Genomic DNA, 3,203 nt, shown 5'->3' with positions numbered 1-3,203 from the left:
CAGTGGTGGCAAAGAAATGGAAATTGAGGGAATGCCCATCAATTGGAGAATGGCTGAACAAGCTGTGGTATGTGAATGTAGTGGAATACTATTGTGCTGTGAGAAATGATGAGCAGGCAAATTTCAGAAAAACCTGAAAAGACTTATATGAACTGATGCAGAGTGAAGTGAGCAGAGCCAGGAGAACATTGTGCACAGTAACAGCCACATTGTGTGATGACTTTCATAAACTTGGCTTTTCTCAGCAATCCAAGGATCTAAGACAACTCCACAAGACTTGTGATGGAAAATGCTATCCACATCCACAGAAAGAACTGTGGAGTCTAAATGCAGATTGAAGCATACTATTTGCTCTCTTCTTTGTTGTTGTTTTATTTCTTCTTTCTCATGGTTCCTCCCATGGGTTCTAATTCTTCTTTACAACATGACTAATGTTGTAGAGCCTATATCAGATTGCACGCTGTCTTGGGGAAGGGAGAGGAGAGGGAGGGGGAGAAAGTTTAAAACTCAAAAGTTTGTGAAAGTGAATGTTGAAAACTAAAAATAAATGTTTCTTAAATAATAAAAAATAATAGGAACGTAACCTGTGATTTTATTGGTATGAGAAACTTCCTCTGCCGGTGGAGGGCAGCTCCTTTGCAGCTAGGTGGTGAAATGAATAAAGCACTGAGCCTGGAGTTAGGAAGCCGCTGTTGAGTCCTTTCAGGCACGTCTGGTTCTCGGTGACCCCATCTGGGGTTTTCCTGGCAAAGATACTGGAGTAGTTTTTCTTCTCCAACTAATTTTAGAGAAGAGGAAACTGAGGCAAACAGGCTTAAGGGACTTGTTCAGGGTTACATAGCTAATACGTGTCTGAGGCTGGATTTGAACTCATGGACATGAGTCTTCCTGACTTCAGGCCTGGTGCTCTATCCACTGTGCTATGTACCTGCCCTGGAGTCGGGAAGACCTGAATTCAAATCTAGCCTCAGACTTTCTAGCTGTGTGACCCTGGGCAAATCACTTAACCCTGTTTGCCTCAGTTTCTTCATCTGTAAAATGAGCTGGAGAAGGAAATGGAAAACCACTCTGGTATCTTTGCCAAGAAAACCCCAAAAGGGGTCATGAAGAATCAGACATGACTGGAATGACTCAACAACAACAAAAAAGCCATAAGCTATATCATTTAACAGCTTTTCCAACATGGTTGGACTAGCTGGAGCCAGTGACCTTTGAGAATTCAAGGTCACTTCTATGTCATAGGGATGCATGATAATTACTCCCATTTCTATAGTATTTTAAAGTATACAAAGCACTATCCTCATGACCCTGTGAGGTAGAAATGCTGAAATTTTATTATCTTTGTTTTAAAGTTTTAAAGGCTCAGGAAGGTTATATACTCCTTAAGTAATTAGATTTAGAATTCAAACTCAGGTTCCAATCATTCATGGTATATGAATGGTATTTATGGTATATATGTTCAGTCAGCAGGAGAACCCTTTTTGGAAAGAGGGTGCAACATATGATTCCTTTGTATAGGGAGCTTCTGGTGTGGAAATTTCCTCCATTAATTCAGATTAGCAACTTATAATGTTAGTATGGTGCAATGGACAGGATGCTGGGTTTAAGTCAAGGGACCTTGATTCAAATCCCAGCCCTGATTTGAATCCCTGCCCTGATACTTGCTATATATGTGATCCTAGACAAGCCATTTAATTTCTCTGGTTCTCAGTTTCCTTATCTGTAAAATGAGGGAGTTGGGCTAGATCTATGATACCATGATAATTGCCTAGGCAGGGTCTGGTTAAGGGAATTTTTCATCTTGAAAGTAAGTTTTAGGTTTGGAATTCTAATTTAGGTCTCAAGAAGCTTAGTATTTCTTGTAAGTCTCCCTAGGGGCAGCACTAGAGTTTTATTGGAGGAAATGCATGTTATGTTGTATGGACATATTTAGCAGAGATGCTGGCTGGAAAGGGTCCTTCTAGGACATGTTGTACTCAGTAACATGTTCTGGGATGAACTGGAGATCTGGCTAAGTTCAGGACACATTAGGTAAGAAGTAGCTATGCTTACAATACCGTGGTTGTCAGCATCTGCCATTTTTTATAGCCATGCTCAGGTTGATTTTTAAAATAAGACTCAAGGTTGTCTCTTCTTCTGGACCACCAGCATCAATCAACCTTCATTCAAAAGAACAGCGCTATTTGCTGTTTCTTTGAATTAATCACAATGTAGTATGATCCATAAATCATGACACTTATACATAGAAACAACCATACACAGATTAAGATCTGGAAAAGACATTAGAGGGCATCTAGTGCCACCATTCACCTTCATTTTACAGATGAGGAAACTGAGGCCCAAGGAAGCTAAATGACTTGCAATTTTCACTTCAGTGACAATCACAATGATGATCCATGTGCTGAATATCATTTACTTAGGTTACAGAGCACATCTGGTCTGCCTGGTGGTTGAAGAAATTGGAGATGATTAGTTTAGAAAAGTGAAGACTTAATAGGAATACCATCTTACAATATTTGCAAGACTTTAGATTTGGAAGCATTAGACTTGTTCTGCTTAGACCTGGGAGTAAATTTAGGGATAATGGGGAGAAGAAAATTTGCAAAGACATTTTGGATTTAAGGAAAATTTTGTATAGCAATTAAATGTGTTCAAGAATGGAATGGGTTACTTCTGGAAGTAGTAAATTCCAGGTTTATATGAATACCTAAAAGAAATTAAGCAATATATTTTAAAATGAAATAAAAATTCTGGGGGAAAGAATTAGAAGGAGAATAAATAAAAAGGCGAGAGGTAAACCTTACTCAAGTATTATACTCACTAAAAATTAGACTAAAAGAAATCAATGACTCCAAGATATAGCTAGAACAGAAATTGAAAGATGGAAAAACAAAAGCAAATGTAAGATATCTGATATTTAAAAACAAAGAATCTGGAAAACAAGTCAAGGACAGATAATTCAAGGATCATTGGACTCTGAAAACCATAATTTTTTAAAAGTCTGGACACTATATTTAAAGAAATTATAAATGAAAACTGCCTAGATCTATCAGAACTAAAGGGCAAAGTGAAGATAGATCCCACCCATCACTTCTTAAAAGAAGCTACAAAAGGAAAAATTCCAAGAATGTTATAGCCAAAATCTGGAACTCCCAGGTTTACATAGATAGATAGATAGATAGATAGATAGATAGATAGATAGA

This window comes from Vombatus ursinus, unplaced genomic scaffold (assembly GCF_900497805.2).
Source record: "Vombatus ursinus unplaced genomic scaffold, bare-nosed wombat genome assembly UNPS02014863.1, whole genome shotgun sequence".
Lineage (NCBI taxonomy): Eukaryota > Metazoa > Chordata > Mammalia > Diprotodontia > Vombatidae > Vombatus > Vombatus ursinus.
Note: the sequence above shows the minus strand (reverse complement) of the source record.